Raw genomic sequence first — 22490 nt, 5'->3', positions numbered from 1 at the left:
GCTCCCCTTGCCTGCACCCCAGTGAGACAGTGTTCATGCATGGGGACCCACCAGCTCCTTTCTCTGCCTGACCATCAAGGCTGTCAGCAGACTTGGACTTGTTGGAGAGTTTTCTCCTGTCCTTCCATGGTTATTCACAAGCATAGTAGAAGGTGATGGGATAAAGAGGGGAAAGAAGCACATACTTTATATGCTAAACTGTTATTTAAATTGTTCCTAACCTGATGGAGAGCTGAGACACTGTAGGAACTTCCACAGTGTAAGCAGAACTATACTCAATAAGAGAAATGGCTACACAAATCTCTCCCCCACAAAGCCAAAGACCAACAAGAAGGAAGGAGGAATTAGGGCTACAACATATATCTCAAACATATTAGCAGGTGTTGAAGGAAAGTGAAATTTGCCTTCTTCCAGAGGTTATGTCAGGATTATGAAAAAGGAACATAAAGAAGGCCTGTTTCTTCTGCAGCTACCTCAAACTAATAATTTAAATCTTATTCTTACATGATGTCTCATGTTACATTGGATCAGGAGGTAAATCTCCCAATTGTTCCCACTATTGGTGCTCCAAAACACCTCCCAGGCTGCTGCTGTTGCTATGAGCATGGGTTACAGGGACTATTCCAGAGCTACTCCCCTTCACTCTGGAAACTCACCCCTTGTTTTTGGGTCTACATCATTAGATCCACTATGGTTGCTCTACTTACTTACCACATAGATATAGCAGTGAATATGCCAGGCCAGAATGGATAGGAGCCTGCAGCCTCTGCCCTTAGCAGGTTAGGGTAAAAGGGCTTCGATGTGCATGCACCTGGGGCTGAGCCTTCAACCTGTGCTGCTTAGATCCTGGGAAGGAGCAGAACTTCAGAAGCTATTACAGCATCTTCTGTACCTTTTATAGCACAAAGATGTTAGGTTTTCATACCATTTAGGGACCTGTCATAAGATAGTTTAAAGTTTACCCACCCACCCTCCCAAATAAAGAAGCCCTTTTACAAGCATATATATTTCAAAATAAATTAAAAATAAAAATGGAAAGTGGTGCCATTACCATTTCAAGGTTTTACCATTTATTTGAATTAATTAATCCAGTAATTCCCAGTCTCTCCCAGGATTAAGATTTTTCACTGCTGAGCTATGTGCAGATTGAAAGACCAGGTCATATCTAGAGATCCCTTTTCTAAAGTACATGAAATGAAGTAAGCTGAAGAGAACGAGGATGGAGGTTTTAGTAGAAGTCAAGTGCAGGATCTGAGTAGTGGTTTGGCATGTGCATGGCAAAATAAATCTGTTTTGTCAAAGTTTTCTAAGGTGATTTTCTTCATTAGTCATTTTGGTATGACTCATTAAAAGCATTTAGGAGTTATTTCCCATTGATTTTAGTGAGAGACAGGCACTCAGATACTCCTGAAAACCCCACAAGGCATGCATCTACATTTTTAGCTAACCAGATAGGTCTAAAAAAATACATTAGCATTAAATGGAGAAAATATCTTCATCACAGTGAAATTTGAGGTTAAAAAAGACTAGAAGATAGTAAGATTTTTGGTCACTGTGGTAATGTGAATCAGCTTTAAATACCTAAAGTGGACCACAGGGACAGGGGTCCTGATGCTGGACTGTTAATCATTGGTGTGGTCAAAACAGGCCAAACTCTACAGTCATTACTCAGGCAAAACTGCTGTGAAAAATCAGTGTAAGTTTTGCCAGGGTAAAGATTTGGACTTACAGTGGGTGATTGCTTAGTCTTTTATCATTTGTTAGATCAGCAAACTCTTCACAGCATGCAGCATGCACACAGGATATAATTTAGACCACCTACAGAACAGCTTGTCTGATTCCTAACTGCAAGCCATTAAAAACTAGAATGTAAATATGATATTTGAGCCAATAGTGCCATCAACATTGAGTGGGTTTCTGCTTTGGAATCAGAGGCACGTCTTGCCTGACTGGATTTCACAACCACCGCTTGTCTGTGAATTGTCTTCTCAAGACTCTGAAGTTAAAAAGACCCTGCGCTGGTAACACGCTGCTGATTTAAGGACTGTAATTAGATCAGAATGTAGCCTGGTTTTGGTTTAGCTGCAAACACAAAGACAGAACAAAATATCTCTCACCTGGATGCTGCTATAGATTAGGAGCAACTCCGCTGGCTTCAGCTCCTTGGTGCTGCAAAGGAGTGTGAACCTGGGTCCACAGTGCCCTACATGAAAGGTTTTTCATTAGAGCTAGAATAGGGCTTCAGGAGCTAAATAAGACACTATTCTCTCAGGAGCCATAGGCATGCACTCTAGGCCTTCAGAACTAAATAACCAGAGTGACAGAAGTGTAACAACTAACACTTCAGGAGTTGGATGGGACTGAACAGCCAGAGATCTGAAGCAACCTGCATGTGAAGGTGATAACACACCTGGGAGCAGAAGCCTGCATCGCAATTAATGCCCCTATCAGCTGCACTATGCTGCCAGTGCTGCCTTGGCTGTTCTCATCCTTCAATGGATATCACGTACACTATTCTTATGGTACTCTTGGTAATTTTAAGCACTCTAGAGTCATAGCCATTTATAGTGTATGGAATTTCAATGGTGTTTATATTTCCATGTGGAAACCACTGATATGATGACTTAGTCATTTATGTAACATCAGGGGATAGTTGAAAATGGGGATCCTGGCCTCTTTCCATCCTAAAGCATGTCTTACGTTTGTAACATTATACCACGTTTGCTTGGAAGTATTTTTGCTGCATTGATGAATTTGTGATTAATGAGGTTTTATCATAAAGATTCTGTACACAACTAAAAATTACATGCAATTATATGTGCAGAAATAAAGTAAAAAATATTTGGGTTGGAATGCATAACTTTGATTTGGCCACACTTACTGGTTACATGCAACACAATCTGGTAGGTTTCCTTATAAAAACAAAGTAATTAAATAACAGTAATGACACTTCTGCATGCACACTGAGTGACATAATGTGGCTTATTAATGAGAACAGCAAAGAACAGTAGGATTAAATGTATCCCTGGTGTAACACAGTTGCTAAAAATCAATAGTACCACGGGGACTAATTTGGTCTAAAATGGATTGTTTCCCAGACGGTGTTGCTCTGTGAAATCTTCTTATCTATTAAAGAAAAGGAACAATGACCTCATTTATCTGTGCTTTCTTTTTCACTTACCTATTTCCACTGGTTTCAGTGTGACTATACAGATGAAAATGGGGGCATGATTTGATCCCACCATGTAAATAGATACAAAACTTACCATCCTGCTGGGGAAACAGAATGCTTTGAATCTGAGAGTTTGTGAACACTGTAGCTATAACATGCTAGTCTAACTTAAGTATTTCCAGAGGCTGTGTTAAACTGGTGAGCCTTAGACAGGAAACACTGTGTTATCTGAAGAATAATGAATTCCCAGAAGCTTTGGTTGTACCTGGCAGGATGAGATGACTAGACATGGTTTTAGATATAACCTTTCTTTCAGAGTTCAGAAACAACAGATGGGTCCAGATGGCCTAGATCGTGGTCAGGAATGAAACCCTCTAGGTACAGGTAAAAAATGCCCCTGTCTTCAGAGAATTACCTGAAGCATGCCATTAAATCAGTTAATGATGAAATACTCACTGAACAGGTGAGTTAAGTGAGTTAATGATTATGACTGATAAACTCGTTAAATTCAACATGTTTTGCTTGCAAAAGTGTTGCTGTAATTAAGCCTAATCTTGCAGTCACTGTCCCTGTATAAACAGTTTAATTCAGTTTTAGACAGAACACCAATTCCAGTGGCTCACAGTTAATTCAAGTGCTCTGCGTTGATAAATCTTTAAGCAGGTGTGATGCAGGAAAAGTAAATTTAGACAGGAAACCTACTTCAGCTTTAAATTTCTAATAAGTACTTATAGGCAACAGTGACTAAAAATAAGTTTTAAATTATGAAGCATAGGTTGATGGTTTCCACTTAATTTTAACACTAAATGGGAGTATTAGTATAGAAAAATAACACTGCGCAACCTTGAAGGCTAGAAATTGAAAATCATAATACATCAATGTTATACTGTGATATAATACTCTACACCCTAATTTTTGTCCAGAATAACATGTTTTTCTTGGCTGGAAGAATTTTGTGTCAGCTCTTAACCATGTTACAGTTTCTTCTGGCATGCAGACTTGGGAAGCTAACATTTATCTGGTTGGACTATTAGCACCTTACAGCCCAATCTGAAACTTTCTCTAGTCCCTCTACTAAATAAACTGAACAAAGTGTCTAGGAATCATAGTTTTCTCTTCACAGGTGCCCTTTAACCTCCATGACTGTTCCTAGCTGTATATTTATTTACATAAAACACAGTATTTCTGTGAAATACTAGACTGCCTCTACAGTCATGTCCTACAGAGGGGGAAAAAAGACAATCATGTCAATATGCTTCAGTATTCACTTGCCTCAGTGTAATCACCTTTTATGTTGATCTTCATTGCACTGCTTTTCTAAAGGAATTACAATGTATACACAACCAGCCTGTGGTGCCTGGATTGAACCAATGTGAATTTAATCTACAAGGAATTTAGTGCCCACTGGCAACTTGATTTACAACACAGCTCTGGATGCTGATATTTGGGATGGTGCTTGATAGAGGCTGAAACTACAGACAGCTTGGCTGACTATTGAGGTGTGTTACAGTTTTCTTCAGTGTAAATTTACTTTGAAAGTGTATGATATAGGTTCTGGACACAGCAGGACTTTTAATGCACATCACACACACGTACCCTCTCCCGAAGTCCAGATAAGAGGACGTCTGTCAGACTCCAGCATCCAGTTCTAGCAGGCCAGTCACTAGGTGGTCATACTTTCAGAATACACAGGTGTTAAAAAAGTATAAGTATTATAAATACTTTTTAAAGTTTAAATACTAATCAGATTTAAACCCAAATTTTCACATACAGTTTGGTAGTATTGTTGCTTTTACTACACCGTACTTGGTTTGAGTCTCCTTTCACCCTGATGTGAGGTATTACAGTTGTTTTGTGACCAGTGCTGAGTTGTTCGCAGGCTTTCTGCATAGAGCTTAGAGGTCACCACATCTGAGGGGCTCTGGAGAATGGCAGTGACCATCCAGTTCTCCTCTGCAGTAGCTGTCACTCTCTCCTGTTTTATAATGAGATGGGGTGTCCTTGGGAGAGAAACAATTATCCTGGCCAGGGAAGGGAAGCAAGCTGCAGTGATTCAGTGCCTGCTTGTATTGTGCTGATGCACTGGGAATCCTCCCCATTAATGTCTGTTCCAATGGACTGCACAGCATCCAAGTGCCACTCAGTGAGTGTGATGGTTGTAGTTGAGACAGTACATTTTGGATTCCTGAATGCCTCTATTTCCATTTTAAGGAAACAGAATCCGATAGATAATTATTTCACTGCTGAAGGATGGCTTTCCAGGCATGGTACCTTCCATTTTACAACATCTATATCCATCTATCTATATCTTTTATCCAAAACACCAAAAAATCATAATAACTACTCTTTCCCCTACCTTTTCATTTTTTTAACATAAATTTGCTATCATTCCTTCTCATACTTGAATGTTCACCCACCTGTCCTCAATTTAATCCATGAATGTAAGCACATAAATCTTCATGACGTTTTGGCAGAAAGTGCCTATTTTCAGATGACTCCTTCAGGAAACTTGGAATCCAGGTGTTTGTTTTTTGCATAAAGTGTTGCAAAAGGGGAATTTTAATGTTACCATGCAACCAGAAAACTGGCTACGTTTGACATTCTGTAAAAGGGTGGGCTGGCATGCATGCACACCTTGACTTATATTCAGAGAGCTAAATGATGATTACTGCACCATCCATAAAGGGGAGGAATGTGGGATTTTACTACTACAATCACAAACATGCGATTACATAAACTTTGTTATGTGTAACGAACGTGCACTGAATATATAAACGTCCTTCACCACATTTGACAAAGAGGGATGAAAAGTGGAATGCTGATCTCAAAACATATTTTTGGGGTGGGGTGAAAAAAGAAAAGGAGATCAAACACTTGGCTATTTTTCTTTGGCCAGATGGTTTCTAAACAAAGATCAGAATCTATTTGAAAGTCTGATCATAAGGTCTGCACTAAATAGTTTTGACATAAGGACTGCATGATCTGAGATAGCCATGTACCTGAAGTCACTCTGGGGCCTATAGGAACTCCAGATTTATTTAAGGTTGTATGATGAATTAAAACAGAGGTGCTCATTCCTTGAGCTCTGCCCCCTTTTAGATACTGTATAGTAACAGATGTCTTAGTCAGTGCTATTCTCCAACCCTAGGAAAAAAGAAATCTCACTTTTCAAATGACTCAACTTTGTCACCAAACTGGAAATGTCCCCAAATAGTTGATCACTAAAAAAATATTCATGTTAACTAAGCAGGTGTCCACAGGTATGGATATCTTATTGGGAAAATACAGAAAAGTCCTTTATTTCTAAGGTGATGAGGAGAGTGTTCTATTTTGCAGCACAGTGTCTTTTACTTTTCTCCCAGAGGTGAGATTAACTGGTGGGAGTGCTTTAGCTATTAATGGGACAAATAAGTGACTGGGAGAAACTAGAAAAGCAGAGGGAAAGCAAATGCTACCCAAAAGAAAGGGGAAAAAAGGAAAAAAGAAGAAAACAATAAACTCTGAGAGGGAATTTGTTGGCTTTTCTTCCTCTGATATAAAACCTTAGCACAGCCCTCACCTTTCCCTAAAAAAATCCTACACCTACATCTCACATCTTTTTCTCTTGAGAGAGGACAGAGGAACGGACCACACAGGACAGCAGTTATGCTATATCTCTTAGCTCACACTCCTGGCAGGCAGTCAGATGCGACTGAGATAAGGGCAGTACAAGGACTTAGGCAGAGGATAAGAGCATGCATTGTTCCAACATTGATATTCCCCACTATAGACAATTTTTTTTTCCTCTTTAAATCCCATAATCACTTATATTTTGCAGAACAATAAAAAAACCTTTCTCCTTTTTGCTTCTAATGGGCTAATCCTGCAGAAAAGCTTTGCTTTGAATTCATACTTTTCTATAGGGCCACAATCTCTTTTCCAATGAAAAGGTTAATTCAAAGGTCTTTTGACCACGCCAGGCGGCCAGAGCACTCCTGAGGTGGCAGCACAATTGAGTCTCAGCACCCGCTCCCCAGTGCCCTTATAATTTCTGGAGTTGACTACGGCTCTGGGAGCCAAGATAAGACACCAATGTAAGGAAGATTGATGCATTGATTGTGTTGTGTGGAACCATAGTGTTCAGCTGCTGCCGCTACCTCTATGCAGGGCTTTTGACACCAGCACCAATCTCACAGGGTTTGCTAATGCAAAGGAGAGAGGCTGCAGTTGGTAGTCTCAAATCAGATGCCTGATGTACCTGCTATCACCTTTATAGTTCATTCTTGTCTAGTACCCTTAAAGGTGAACAAAACCAGTCCCTTTCACCCTGTCTCAGTGTACCTTTACTGGAGAGAAAACAGAAATCTGGATGGGCCCGTAGAGCTGGCTGTTGTTACTGCTGCTTTTTGGCATCATCAGAGCAATCCCTTTAAAATCCCAGCTTCCCATGAACTTACCCATTCTGATCTGAATTTCGGGTGCAGGGATTCCCGCTGGCCACCCTAATCTCTCGCCTGGGCAAAGGATTCTTTTCATGCTGATGGCACAAAGAGCTCTGTGGCAAGTTTTATACAGCATGCGCAAATGAACCAGTCTTCTGTTCACAAGCAGGAGGAGAGTTTTCTTTCTTTCTTTAGTATCCAGTTCATAGTGGTTTGTTCCTTTTACTCACGGGTTCTATCCCAGTGTAGAGAGTGAGTTTCTTGCCAAACACAGGAGCATGTTCTACTTCTTGGGGGGAAATAGCTTTACTATTCAGAAATAGCACTTTACATTTACAGAACAGTTTATAGAGAAACATTTTGCTGCTGATAAAAACAATTTATAAGGTGAAGTTATGCCCCAGGTTCAATGGGACTTGTCCATGAACATCTGAGGGCAGTGATTGTTTCCAAAAGCTCATGTTGCACAGTTCTTTGCTGCTGAATATGAATACCAGCAACAACAGATATTCCCAACTGTAAAAAGTGGTAGTTGTTGCTATCTAGGGTAAAAATAAACTGAATAAGAGGTGTTAAAATTAATTTCCAAAAGGGAACAAAAAATAAATTGGAAAAGGCTATAAAAAAGCATTCTTCTGTTCTTCAAAAGCTGAAGGAATGATATCTCTGTTGTGCAGATGGGATTGTGTCTACCAGGAGAGCTGAACTAATGCCTCCTTTCACACCAGAGCAAAGGAGTTTTCCAATCTCCCATAACACTGTTATCACATCACAATGTTTTTAAACTTTGATCTCAGAATACTAAAGATAGAGGGGTCTGTGGGTTTTCAGTTAGACTGTATGGAATCATATACATGAAATCTCAGTGGTGAGCTCCACATTTTACTTTCCTGAGTAGAACTGTCAGTAAATTCACATCCTCTTTAGTCTGTTTCCACTTCTTTCTTCTCTAGTTAGTTCTACTTTAGTTCCTAAGCAGTGGTGTAAGCAGTGAGAGTAAATTCAGGTGATCAGTTTCCCCAGTTCAGAGCTGGCAATGCAGGGTTTAGGCACTTCTACACAATGAGCTGGTGAATTTACGGGGTTTTAAACCATTTCCTCCAGAACCAGTACTGTGCAAGCTTACAGCATATCTTACTGTCTCTTGCAATTGCCTCCTCTTTACTAACCTGAATTGATTCCTGTCTTTAGTGATAACATTAGCAGATGAATGGCTTTATTGCAGGAGGATGAATTCTTTCTGCATGTCCCTTGATTTTGCATAATTTATTACAAGGACCAAATATGTATATGTAGTGAAGAATTAGCAATTCCTGTACATACATTCGCACAGTAGTTTTCCTAGGAAAAATATAATGGGCCAGATCTTCCTTTACTCAGGCTGATGATTCAGCTGATGATACATTTACTAAATCAATAAACCTCAGAGGAGATAGTGTTCTTAACTAAGCATAATAGTGAGAAAGAAGTGGTTGTAAGGATCTTAATAAGCAAACAAATCACTACCTCTGCATTTCAGTTCCAGATTCTCCCTGGATTAGAAAGAGATTTTTGATCTGAGCCCAGTGCAAACGGCACAGTATTATATGACCGATAAAACAAGTGAATGGGCAGGGGGGGATGCCCAGCCCTCCTGCAAGTATCTGTGCTCTCACATACTCTGACTCACACAGAGATGCTGTGGTGATCCCAAGCATGGTGGGGTCCACTATTTCTCTTGCATTGGCAGAGACAAATTATAGCAATGGAGAATAAGTGCTATCTTTGGAAGTTTGACTTCTCATCCCTGCAGGTTTCAAGTTCTCCATTTTACAATTGGTGCATCACAGTCAAGGATATATGCTTTTCTGCTGAGATGCTGTGAGGACTATTGAATTAGATCATGTGTATGGTAAGAGCCATCAAGAAGAGCTCTGATGAACTGCATCACTTTGTTCAAGCTGCAGCTTTAAATTCAACCCAGTTTGCTTCTTCATGGCAGCTGTGTTTTGACCCACAGACTCCTGAATTTCTCCTCGAGCATCAAGGTAGCTTGGCACTATTTACAGGATCTCAACAGAAAGAGGTACATGTTGGCTTTTGGATTAAAGCAAAGGAAAATAACCCCAGGGAAATGCAATCAAGAATCACATATTAGGTCTGTGCCCACACCTTGTACCTGCAGAGGAGTTGGGTGCTTCTGTTGCCTCCTGTCCTTAGGGCAGGGGCAGGCAGGGGGCTGCAGCAGCCTCACTTGATGGGGCACTAGGTGTGGGGGAAGTACTGCTGTCCCTCTCCCTAGCCACAGGAAGCCTGTGGGGCACTCCAGTTTCCATACGATGGCTCATCAGTTCATCAACAGAGATGACTTACCTGGGAGCCATCTAAGTCTTCAAAGATGAAACCAACATTTAAATTCACTGGTTAGCTCATAATCTTCGTGCCAAGCTGGGATTTGAGAGCAGCAGCTGTCCAGCATCACACATTGAAAGTGAAATTAAGTCATGCTGAGGCATGGGGTATACTTTCCAAGGATACACATCATTATGTGGACTCTTAAATAAGATATAACAATAATCTATGCTCCTCTTCTGAAGCACATTTTGTGGGGCAGTGGTTGGGCAGGATGTATGGAAGCAGGTGGAGAGGAGAAGGTGCCACCAATTAGATTGGATTATTGGTAATTTTACCTTTAGTTCTTAGAGAAAAAAAGGTGTCCATGTCAATAAAGAAGTAGAGTGAACATGTCAGCAAACTGAAATGCACAGGACCACATAAGGGACAATCAGTACATAGAATGTATTAGAAAATTAATCCTGCTATGACTGACGAAGCAAGTTCGGTATTACAAATGGATAGAGAATTTGGTGATCTAATCAGGGCTTAAGTGCCTTTTAAGGATAAGCCAATCTGCATCTCTGATCAGATGTTACACATCCCAGAGATGTGTTACAACACCTGCCTAAAGGCTGCAGAGTGACAGGCACACCAGATGTGTGGCAGCTTTCTTGGCAGGGAGATGCCTGTAATGCTCTTGTTTGGCTATATGATGGGAGTTGCTGTTTCTGCGCTGTACTAAGCACACCAGATTTGCTTTGTCACCAGCATTTTGTGCAGGAAGGACTGTATGCTAAGCTGACTTTTGGCAGGATGCAGGGGAGAACAGCTGTGCAGCCAATAATTAATTCCATAATTACTTTAACCTAGACCAAAACTGAGTCAGACCTTAGATGGAAACACAGTGCTGCCAGTGCTGTGATCAGCTGTCTATGTAGCCAGGGAATGCTAGTGAAATAGGTTCAGCAACATCAAGAAGAATGTCAGCAGACCTGAAACTCATCATTAGAAGTGGAATGGGGCCTTTTAAAAGTAAGGTTCCCAAAATGCAGATATGATTAGTTAGTAAATGCTCCACACTGAAGAAGCTATGAAAGGCAGAGGTGCACATTCACAGCTGGGCTCCTCCTGGGAGAAGCTACTGCCCATCCTTCACATCTGGAAGCCTAGTGAAGAATACAGACGCCTTCTTTCCATAGTTTCTGCCGAGATGCTCCCTTCATGCAGGCTGCTTGGATGTTGCCAGACTCTTAATTGGGGTTGAACTTCCTCTAGACCGAGACACACCAAGAAACAGATGTATTTTTTCCAGTATTTGCTCAATTTTCCAATATTTCCAACAAAGATGCTTCCAAACAGCCCAACATCAACAGGTGTTTTGTGCATGGTTTCTGATCCAGCTGCACAAGTCCTTCTCATTGCTGTAAAAACCATATCCCACCAATGACACCCACAGACCTCAGCAAAGGCCTGAAACTGAAAGCCTCTCATTTAGACAAGAACTATCAGTGGGGTTGTACCTTCCCTTGTTCAGACCTGCATTATGCTCATATGCTGCAGCTTCCCAGGGATGCTGGCAGACCCCTGACACTAGGCAGGTCTTGCTAACTGGCTCTTGGAATAGAGGGAGGGCTTCAAGCAGAGCCACAAGCACAGCTATCCTCTCACAGCACCTACTTGCTCACAGTGGGGTATTTTCAAAGCTTTAAGTGGTGTTTTAAAACTATGTTATCAGCACAGTGAAAAGGAAACATATGGGAAAAGCTCCATGCCATGAGCTGAATATCCAGCTGATAGTGAACTGAAGATTCAGAGTTCAGCAGTCCTGTCCAAATGAGTACTGTTGGCTTAGCTATCCCATTTTTCTTACAAGAATCCTTAAATAACTACCTAAATAAAGTAGCTAACATATTTTCCCAATGCCTTTGGGTATCCACCTTGGATTTTAATTTTCTGCCTCATAGAAAATGATGTTTGTATATTGCAGTGGTGTAACATCCTCAAAATGTCTTTAGATGATACAGAAAAAGGAAACCATATAGCAGAACAGAGCAAACCATCAGTAACCACAATACCAACTATACAGCCTTTCATTGCAGTGCTACTTGCCAATAACGATGCCTTGCACATATAATTACTAGTTTCTAAATGTATTACTGGCTTTCAGGGGAATTACTACAGAAATGATCCACAACAGTTTTTCTATATTTCATTTGCAGAAGTTCCACAAGTTTTGCCCTGTTTGCTGTGAAATTGGAGGAAACTGCTGGTCTCCCACTGAAACAAAGTGAAGACACTCATATTCTGAGCCTTTTTGCAATGACACCTTCATTAAAGTGCTGTCTGTGGACATGCTTGGCATGAAATTAATTTTCTCTCTCCCTATATAATATACAGAGTATATATAATATATATGTATAATATGTATAATATAACCCTTGCTCACTGACAGCCAGGTGCACAAGACTGCCATTTAAGTGGCTTGTGACTACAGTGGAAAGGGGAGGTGAAAGTGGAACTGTGATTGAATGAACAAATGATGAAAAGATTCTGCCTACAATGAGAAGGTGGCATATTTGCTATGGCCATCTGCCCTGTACGTCAGTCTGTCCATCCTGGGCAAGAATCAAGAAAGCTTAGTAAATATCCATTACTTTTAATTTAAAGTCTATTTAATGAACTTCAAATATGTAAACTTACACAACCAGGGGGGTGGTTCTGGCCTCTCTTGATCAGTTAAATGCATAATATTTACATATTTAAAGGAATTGAAAATATTATAAACAAAGGGGTGGATCCTGTATATGTCATATGTATATGTCATATGTATATGTCTCCAACAGTATTAGTCCAAATGGTGAGTTTTAGTTCCATCATGCTCTTCCTCTTTGTCAATAGTATACATGAGCGCAGATTCCATCTTTGCATGCTATAAGCCATGAAGTATTGTTAATTCATTATCTGGTGGACTAATCAACAACAGACATTAAGTGCTTGCTCAGTGCTACTTCATACTTATACTATGTTTCTCAGAAGTAAAACATTTTATTCTAAACTGGGGTTCTGGAAGTTATTATTTTTCCTTCTTTTTTTTCTGATGACCACAACTATTTTTCATAAGCAGCCCTGTTTCTTTAGTTTGTGCCAGCTATGCAGAAAGGATAATGGGGGGGGGGGAATAAATCACAAATATGACAATGGTAATAGCTGGCACAAATGTCCTTTACCAATGTACTGCGAATGTCCTTTACCAATGTACTGCATTTGGCTCTTCAGTTTCTACAAAGTGCCTATGTAGTATTTCATTGGAGTAGGTCACAAAATAATTGACTATCTAGTAAAAGATGAGAGGCACCACAAAATGGACATGTTAGTAGCACAATGACTACTATTGCTGTTGGAATACCATGGTAGCAACCGGTGGTACTATTGTGCACACTCTGCAGTGCTAAATCAGCAGTTCAAGTCCCTGTACCCTAGTAACTGAACACCAAAAGTTTTAGTCCTTTATTTCTATTCATTTCTATTTAAAGAGCTCTTTTAGAAAGAAGAATGTAATAATTTTATACTATGCATGGGCTAACCATATGAGGGCAAACATCACTCCACTTTCACCATGTGAGGCATACTTACCTGTGGACAAGACTGGGTGAACTGCATACCCCAGGTATGAACTGGGTACAGAATACCCAGTATATACAGTTCACTGGGTACAATATACCCCAGTGAACTGCATCCCCCAGTGACACAGGAGGAATGGGTGTCCAGGCCTGACATTCACTATCACCACCTGCAGTGAGTGATCCCCTGTGCTGCCCTCCTGTCACCAGTGAAGTGGTTGAACATCGTCAACTACGTGCTCTAAAACACCTCTTTTTTCACCCAACAACAGCTATTAACAGAGATAATAATAACATGGTCACTGATTGCAAGCAAGCTTAAAATTCAGCATTGGAAATGTGTTACTGCACATGACACTGTTTTCATAGTTCTATAAGATACAGCATGACTAACATTTTTGTAGTGCTGAGTTTCACCTGTTCAGTATTGCCCCACACTTGTTTCTTGTTCAGGTGATTGGGGGTGAATAAATATTTGTATTTCTCTTGCTTTTACTGTTAACTGCTTTTAGAGCAGATCATATAAAATAAATTAGCAAAACTGAAATCTCATTTAAGGAAACTGAGAGGACTGGACACGGTTATATTGAGATTCATGTCTGCTTGCATCGAGAAGAGAATGAAGCCTAGTTATAGTTTTGCAACAAATCAAATCCTGAGAGATGACAGTTTCAGTTTTGACTCACCTCAGTGATACTGGTGCAGAAGGTGGCAAACCCCAAATCACATCCTTGTGCCTCCTGTAAATCATCTGGTTCTCTCCAGTTCAATGGGAGGGGATTGACTGAGGATTCCATCTTGTGAGTTTTTCTCCAGGGAGATTCCCATCATGCCTGTGAGAGAATTAAACTAAACAGGTCAACTGTATGGTTAACAATTCAAATGATGTTGTTTTTACTGAGGAAAGCAGTAGGCAGATGTCTATAAAACATGCCTAGGCTTAATCTAGTTGGCCACTGGATGTCACTGATGGCCTCAGAAACACAATAGTAGCATGTAAAAGAAATTAATCCATGAACAGGTGTTAAAAAACCCCCTACATCACTTATGCATTTGAAGGGGAGATTAACGGTGTTTCATTAGCTTTGAAAGATGCTACTACTGGATGCAGATACCTTGGTGCAAATGTGTGCAAAACGTTCTCACCATGGTAAAAGGAAAATGGTTTCTTCATATAGTAACAGAATAAAGTACCTACAATTTCCATAAGGTGACACAGAACCCTGTTATGATCACTTATAGCCAAACTGGTGAGTTGGATTGTGTCTGAAATATGTAGATCTTTCCTTTCCCCCCTCCCTTCCCCCCTTTATATAGTCCCCCTTTAACTCTGGATGGGAACTGGCAATCTGTCCAAAAGGAAGATCACATTTGAGATGATTCCTGAGCCAGAATGAAACTGAAGGTACCAAAGGTCTGAGTTTGTTGGCTGTGGAGTTGGGATAACTCAGAATATCCTCTGGCATTTGGATGCTCACCACGCTGAAAGGAATTCCTGCATTTGGGGATATATACTAGTTGTCACTACTTATATATATATATATATATATAAAACTTATATATACATATATACACTACTTTTATATATATATATATATATATATATATAACTACAGTTATACTCTAAACTGAGAGTAAAGAAAATTACCTTTGTTTTGTTAGGTAAAAATATGTTACTGTCTAATGCCTTAGTCCTCTGGTGAGGGAGAGAAAACTCCCCACAGAGCACACACCTGTGCTTTGTAGAGTGGTTTCACCTTTGCTAAACATCTGCTAGTAACCTGCTAGTAACTTGCTAGTAACCTGCTAGTAACTAGAAAGAGCAAATATGACTGCAATTTCTTTACATTTTCTTAGGATAAAAGTTGAATGAGATTGCCTGAGAGCTGAGTTACTTCTATTGGGGCTCCTCAGAAAAATAAGTGACAAGTCCTAAGGGTGACTGTGTCTTTCCAGAAGGCAAAGCAGCCACAGGCTGAGCTGTTCCTCACACTATTAGGTTGACCAGGCTCCTGAATGCTGCAGAGCTAGAAGGCTGCTGAAACCAAAAATTCAGGGGTTAATTCTCATACTAAGCTCACATTTAGAAAAACATGAAACAGATGTTCCTATCAAAATCTGGTATTTTTCCGTAAAAGCCAAACATGAAAAAGAAGTGAAGTTAAAGTATGCATGCTAATAGCTCCTTTCAAATAGTTTAGTCTTTTTCAAATGCATAGATGTTCAGAAAATCTCAGTCTAAGCAATTCTGGGTAACATAAAAAAAGTCTCTGCTGGCTTAAGCTAACAGAGTTGCTGCTTTATCTCAACAGGAAAGAACTTTTCTCTTGGGGTCTTCCATCTCACCATCGAATTCTTGTGCTAAATTAACTTATTAATCGGCATGTACGTATGTCTGTACATATAAGGATAACATGTGGCAAACAGGCACCCTGCACAGGGAGATACCAACCACACCAAGGCTGCTCACAGAAAGAACGATGCAGAGTACAGTTAGAAAGGTTCTTTGCCAGGTCCCTCTGTGATCAAAGCCATAGTGATAGTCAGACATGACACCATAAATGAGAAATGCAGCACAAATAATACAGAATCAACGACGTAGTGTGCTCAGCATTTCCCTAGCAATTGGCTGTATTAGTACTTTGGTCATCTGACACCTGGATCACTGTAAGCTCTGCAGCTGCTGCATTCACTGTAGCTCACCAGATTTCAGATGCAGTTCCATGTGTGAATCCTTGTCTGTGTGTCCAGCTGACTTCCAGATAGATCCTGTAGAAGACTGGAGATGCTGCTGCTATTTGTGTAGATCTAGAGGATATTTAAAAGTAGAAAAATGCACAATTACCTGGGGTAAAAGCAGCTTCACTGACACTGGCAGCTTTGTGAATGATACTGAAGACGCTGCTTGAGCAAGCATGTGTTTGACAAAGTCCAGTCAGACTGCTTTAGTTTAACTGGACCCCACCACTTGTGCTGGCTGCCATTCTCTATCCAGAGCATCTTTTCTGGCTGTGTTGACTGGCTCTTCCAGAGATTGTGGATGTTTCCTTCTTGCTACTTGGCCTGTTCTTCAGGTTTCCTTCCACCTACTCAAGGCCATGCAGATCTAGCTCCAAGAACGATTTGCACATTAACAATCCCAAAATTCAAATGCCGACCATAGGTCCATCAAGAGCTGCATTCTGTCTCTGATACCACTGACAGCATGGGACTGTGCCCTACCCAGCCTATCCTTCTGTTCCTGCACTCTACAGGACTGACCAGTTTTTTGGACCCTTTTCTGCCCCTTTTTAAAATGTAAGACGTGGTATTCAAAACATAGGTACAGGGTGGCTCTCAGTTTTATTTTTCTTTCCCAATAATTTGTTATGGTCTAGCTTGACATATGACTCCAGATCTCATTTCCTTGGGAGTGCTAGTAACTACTTCAGTGTCTCCCTTGTAGTCTATACAGGGCTGCGTGTTCACTGCCATTTTAGCATCTAGCCACAATTCACTCCAACGGGAGTAGGAAGAAGCACACCTTCCCATGGGTATGAAGCCATTGTGCTTTTAAGCAACTCAAGCTGAATAACCTAACTCAAGACACTGCAAGAGCTGTGTCAGACCATAATTTTGGTATACTATGAAGACACTAGTTCAAAATTTGTGGCATTAGGTTCTGGCAGGAGCAGCCAAGGCAATGTGCAGCTTGGTACTGGTTTGCTGCAGACATTACTCAAGCTTAAAGGAGATGACAGCCTCAGTGTGGGCATTTGCTAAGCCTATATAGAGAGGCTGTCCATTGCCACAGTAAGCAGTGAAGTGACAGGATTTGTGCATACAGAGGTTGGGAAAATTGCAGTAGTTAAGCAAGCAGGAAGGAGAAGAGACTAGGTATAGACTTTGGAAGGTCTAGGCTGACTTTGGGAGCTGCTTCCTTCATTGCTAACATAGAACAAAAGCACATCTCACTTTGCAATGGGACTTGAGACTGAAGTAAGCAACTGTATAGGTATTGATAAAGATTTTTTTTCCTACTGATGAGAAAAGAAGAAATAAACAGCTGATGCTCTCTCATCCAATTAGTACTCTTCTAAGAGACCTATTATTTTTATGGCAGAAGGCAATACTGCCCAAAGATATCTGAGCTTGCTCTGAAGTGCCAGAAACATCACAATTGTGTTGGGATAGCCCTTGGTCTGGCCAGAGCACCTCTGTGTTTTCATCCACATGCACATCACTATTCCTAATCTCTTGAATCAACTGTCAAGACAGTGCCTCAGTCTAAATAAGACTGCTAATAAGAATAATAATAAGCAGGCTATAGGTCCAAGTCCTGGACTTAGGCCAAGCTTCAACTACAAACTATAGTATCAGCCAAAGAATATTATCCCTTGTTGCATCAGCAGAAGTCCCTGCTGTGGACTTAGTTATGACAAAACTGCATATTCACAAGGGTAGCTTATTTCACCCATATTACGCAGCAAAAGTGAAGTTCTGCCAGAATAAGCATGTCTATGCCAAGCGCTAGGACAGCTCTCTAGAAATAGCTACACCAGAAAAGTACTCAGCTATGGCCTAGGTTTAGGCATAGGGAGATTAGGAGATCCTACCCTAGCACAGATAAGACTACAAGGCATAAGGTCAGACAGTGAGAGACTGGGAATTGTCCCAGCTCCTAATGCCACTGTCTCTTTGCCTTAGTAGAAATAAGGTATTGGCAACTTGAGACAAGCTGCCTCATGTAGAGGAGCTACAGGCCAAGGGAAGCTAACCATTTCTGTCATGTTTAATTTGACCACTTAAACAGTTAATCCCTTTGCAATGTCATTTTTTGGCATAGATACCACATCTGTCTATTTCTGAAAAGGCCTTTTTACTAATGCAGCTTTTTAATATATGAAACAGTTTGCATCAAATTACCATGCTTTAGCAGTAGCAGATCACTATCTGTGATCATGCATACAGACATATGGACATATGCATCCACCCATGCACACTACCTCCAAACCTCTCTGCTCTGTCCCATGTAGTTCTTCTCTGTGATGCCTGGTTTTCCCTCTTTGCACCTCATCAGAAACAAAGCAGGACATGCCCTGGGCAAGTTGTATTCCTGTGAGCTAAGCCTTTATGTACAAAATCAGGTTGACCAGAGATGTGCAGTCTGCATCCTTGGAGGACTTCAAAAGTCATCGGGACATGGGTTGACTTGCACAGTAAAAGACACTGGAGAAGACAGTATATAAGAAAATGACTTTCATAATTGATATCAACATTCACAGTCCTGATGCTGAAGAAGCAGCATCTATACCTAGAAAAACAGACAAGAACAGCAGTGGATTTCTCTTCCATGGTTCTTCTATTTATCCCTGCATAGAAGTGATGAAATGTCAGTTGTTTTTGCATGTGTGAAAAGGTCTTGCACAGAGGACTCATGTCGAAGAATGTCCATGTGGTGTTTTTACAGCAAAAATAATGTTGGTTTGCAATGCCTAAGTATACAATATTTTTACTAGAGCTGGGAGAGTTTAGAAAAACCAGCTGAAAAGACACACATATGTGTGTCTTTTCACCCCTTCTTTTGTAAGAATTCAATTTAACTTTAATCCACTCAGAAATAAGGTCAGAAAAAGCGAAGGAAATGGAGAAGACTGTGAACAAAGAAGGGAATGAAAACTGAGCATAATTTAAATAGGAAAACTTGAGTTTCACCTGCACCTTGGACTTATTGTGAAAAGACTTGTCTTTCCAACACATTGAGTTTTTTGAAGTACATACAAGTAATGGGCCATGGGAAGGTTATGGAGTAACAGAGTAGCTAAAATGGGCTGAAAAGACACTTAATTTGGAGCTTGCCAGATACTCTTCTGGCAACTGAATATTAAGGGTTGTATATACTGTGGGGTGTATCTTGTTCCCTAGGTCAAATTCGGGTGCATTCTTTTGTGGAATGCATTCTGTGGCAGTTGAGACACATTATGCTCTGGCTGTGTCTTGTAAAAGAAATGGGTAAGAAAGATGTTTTGAGATAAAATTTGAATGGTGATACTGGGTTTTAGAGAGTGAATACAGAAATGTGCTTTCAAGGGTAGAATAGACAAATTAAAACAACAACAAACCTGCAAGGCAGGAAAAAATGATATTTAACTGTTATTATAACAGAGAATTTATTAAACTGATAGCAATCATATTAGTTTCTAAAAGAACATATGTAAAGATTTCATTATATTTTATGTCTCCAATTCCAGTTCTACACTACTTAAATTTTAATATGTACCTTATAAGGTATACTTGACATCATTCACTAGTCTATGTTGATTCATTGCTTGGTGTCTAGTAATTAAAAGAGAAATTCTTTACAGATGTACTCTACTCCGGGCTTGTTAATATGTTAGCTGTGTATTCTGATTCCAATGACTTGGTGGTTTCTATTAAACACCGAACAAACCCCCTTTGGGGAAGCCAGCTAGAAATGCATGACTTATTCAGTGTGAGGTATTTGCAGATGATTGATATAAAAAAACCTAGCAGTTTTTTAGACTGAGGATGTATTTTAAAATGGTTTCATCTCTGAACATACAGTGACAAAACCATTGGATTGGTTTAGATGTCAGTGAAAACGTTTGGACGTGAAATTACCGTTGTCTTTGTTACACATTTGTTTCATAAATTAGAAAAAAGATCTAAGGTAAACGTTCAGCTCATCTGGTTTGTAACAGAAACCATGGCTATGGTGGATAGGGTACAAGGATGAGCTCATTCAAGAATGCTTCTGAAACAGTCATTTATCATCTAGGTAATTTTAAAGGTTCCTCATGTCATTGCAAGGGTGGCAGAAGCAGGCTTTTAAAAAACATTGTTTGTAGCACCCCAGGAAGCTGATGGAGATTTCATTAATGACAGACTTCCCATCTTGTAAATATTGGGTCAAGGTTTTCAGTATTGAAATCTGCACTGAAATGGATCATAGAAAATTGTCTCTTCTTCCACTAAACAAGGATGACTTTCAGTATCATTAGCAATTGTTCCTGGGAAGATTCTGGTTTGGATTATATTATGTATACAATGGGAATTTATTTGAGGTTTCCCAAGTTTACTAGTTCCATTCCCATGAGCTAACAGACAGTAGATCAAGTGCTTAACAGTCAAGTATTCCCATGGCAAATATCCACCAACGTCCCTTTCATCTGATGCAATGGCATAGTGCCCATTCTTTTGCTTCATCATTCTCTTTCAGAGCATACAGTGTTCCAGGAAAGGGCCATATCATGCATCAGGCTATGCGGGAGACATTAAGCCTAATCTTTAAAACCTTATGGTTCGATTTAATTTTCGCTGACCACTGGAAACAATTACAGCACAGACAAGACATGAGAATGTCTGACAGCTTCTTCAGTCCCTTTGCACTCAATTGCTTGGTGAGTCTTTATTATAATCACAGTCCAAAGCCTATATTTGGATCAGTATCTTGAAAATGAGAAAGAACCAGGCAACTGGTGGTCAAGGTGACTGTTATTAGCTGCCTATCAAATAGGTAAAATATACTTTTAAATAGACATTTTCTTATTCCTGTCATTATGCAATACACTAACAGCAACTGATACCCTGTGTTTTTTGTGCTTGCCATTGCTGAAAGCTCATAGCCTTCACACTGACTGTAGTTACCACATCTTTATAAGCATAATTAGTAAAGTTTACTTGCTACTGGGAAAATCTTTCATAATCTTGGCTTTTGCTTAACAGTTTTCAAAACAAGCTTTGTGAATCCATTGACAGTAGGAAAATAAAGCTGGTGACTTTATACGCAATACTTCCAGCAGGCACCATACCTTTCTTTCTAGAGAAGCATAGTGTCTATAGAGGATGCCTTGACCAGAGCATTACATTCAGGAAGATACAAATGCCATAAGGCAGGCTTATTTGCTCAGGGAATTTGGGAGCTTCTGAAGGACAGTTTGAAGATGAAAGCTGAGAGGCTGTGGAAATGAAAGAGGTGACAAGTGAACAGTATAAAAAGAGGATTAAAAAGCCCCAGCTAGTCAGGAAACCAAAGCTGATGAAGAGACAACCAATTTGGAAGCAATTTCTTGTAGAATGGAAAAATGACAAATTAGGAGGAGGGCATTTAGTTAAGAAACTGTATAACCTTAAAGGTCTTTTCCAACCTAAATGATTCTATGATGCTTATGATTCTAAGTCTCCCATTTTTTTTATCAGGGATAATTGTAAACGTACTTACGTGCTTTTCAAAGCTTTGTTCTCTATTTAGTTTTTAATTATCCATCAAAAATGTTGATTAGTGATAAGATTTTTTCAAACATCTTTGCTCTAAAGTGCCATGAAATTAAAAGAAAGCTCAGATATTCTGCAGACATTATTATTGATGGCTCTGCTTTAGGCTTTGACCCCATATATATTTCATGCAATAGCTCCATCCCACTCTAATTGACATATAACAAGGCAAAAGCAAAGAAACGTTAAAACCCCTGATTTTCTTGAATTATTAAAAAAATAGTGGATTTCATTGGAACTTTTTGTTCAAAGGTAGTTGGATTTTCATGTTCCTGAATCAAAGAAGATTTCTTTGTATGCATTTTAAAAACATTAGCTTAATCAGACTGTATTCTGTACCTTTGATCTGGTGTGTCTGTGTCTGCTTTCTTGAAGAACCTGATATATAGAGGTCTTTTGATGCTTTGGGAGTTTTACTTGAAATAACAAACATATACAGCTAAATTAATGTGAAATCCTGTTCTCTTTGAGCATTGACATTGACTAAGACAAAGGAAAGGTCTGGTGTGCTTGTACATAGGGCTCCCAGAAGGATTCAGAAACCCTGTACCTTGCTACAGCTTGCCCAAGACTGTCCTTGTATTATTGTGTTATAAAAAAAGCAAATCCTTGCAAAAATAAATAGCAATGTTCACCCAGCCTCTTAGCACTCGTTTCTGTGCAAGGTTCCAGGTAGTCCTATTACAT

The sequence above is a fragment of the Melopsittacus undulatus genome, chromosome 9, assembly GCF_012275295.1.
Source record: "Melopsittacus undulatus isolate bMelUnd1 chromosome 9, bMelUnd1.mat.Z, whole genome shotgun sequence".
NCBI classification, from domain to species: Eukaryota; Metazoa; Chordata; class Aves; order Psittaciformes; family Psittaculidae; genus Melopsittacus; species Melopsittacus undulatus.
Note: the sequence above shows the minus strand (reverse complement) of the source record.